Source organism: Fragaria vesca, linkage group LG5 (genome assembly GCF_000184155.1).
Source record: "Fragaria vesca subsp. vesca linkage group LG5, FraVesHawaii_1.0, whole genome shotgun sequence".
Taxonomy (NCBI): domain Eukaryota; kingdom Viridiplantae; phylum Streptophyta; class Magnoliopsida; order Rosales; family Rosaceae; genus Fragaria; species Fragaria vesca.
In genome coordinates this window covers 22,786,757-22,787,599 of record NC_020495.1, presented here as the reverse complement: position 1 = coordinate 22,787,599, position 843 = coordinate 22,786,757, and positions in this window count along the sequence as shown.

The window sequence follows — 843 nt, the reverse complement described above, 5'->3', positions numbered from 1 at the left end:
CATGAGAAGAGTGCGACTGTTGAGACTTCTAAATCACTATGAAATGTGATTGATAAACTTTTACAATTCTTTTAAATTGTATGAAAGACAGTAGAACCATATTAACTGCCTGCCCTACTGATTTCTTCGAGTCATCAATGAAGTAAGCTAAAAACAAATCTAAACAAGCTAAAGAAAGATGAAGCAAGACTCGATCAAGAAAAACCACAGACATCGTGGCTTTGAAATTTTGCCTTTCCATCTAGAAGAATAAAAGCTGACATATATGAAGGATATATAGTCACAAAGTTCATATATATGAGCAAAAGCTCCACCAACATAGCCAAATGATGGCTGGCCAAGAAAAATCCTAAACTATGATCCAAGGTAGACAGAAACAAATATACGCATGACTAAGAAAGAAGGGTTCCGCAACAGCTAGTTGGTCCAAAATTGACGATGCGTATATGGCTGATGCTTAACCCAAGAGAAATGCCTAAACCACAATACAATCCGTAGCCAACTACTATATTGATCATAAAACCATATTTGAAAATTTCTATACCGTATATGAAAACTTGATTTTAATAGTCATTTGCTTCGGTGGTTTGTTCTGAGCTTCCAACGCTGATGACACCACCATCCACAACGACGATTCTGGTTTGTGGCCGGCACTTTGATTTCATAACACATCATCGAATTATAAAAATAAAAAAAATATCTAATGTCTGAGAAGTAAATTATGAATTTTGAAATGAATATCTGATTATATAAATCTGATGACTTTTGGGAATTATTTCTTGAATTTAATTTGGGTCAGGATGTTACATTAATAGATGTAAGTGTTTGATGAACAATTTCTCT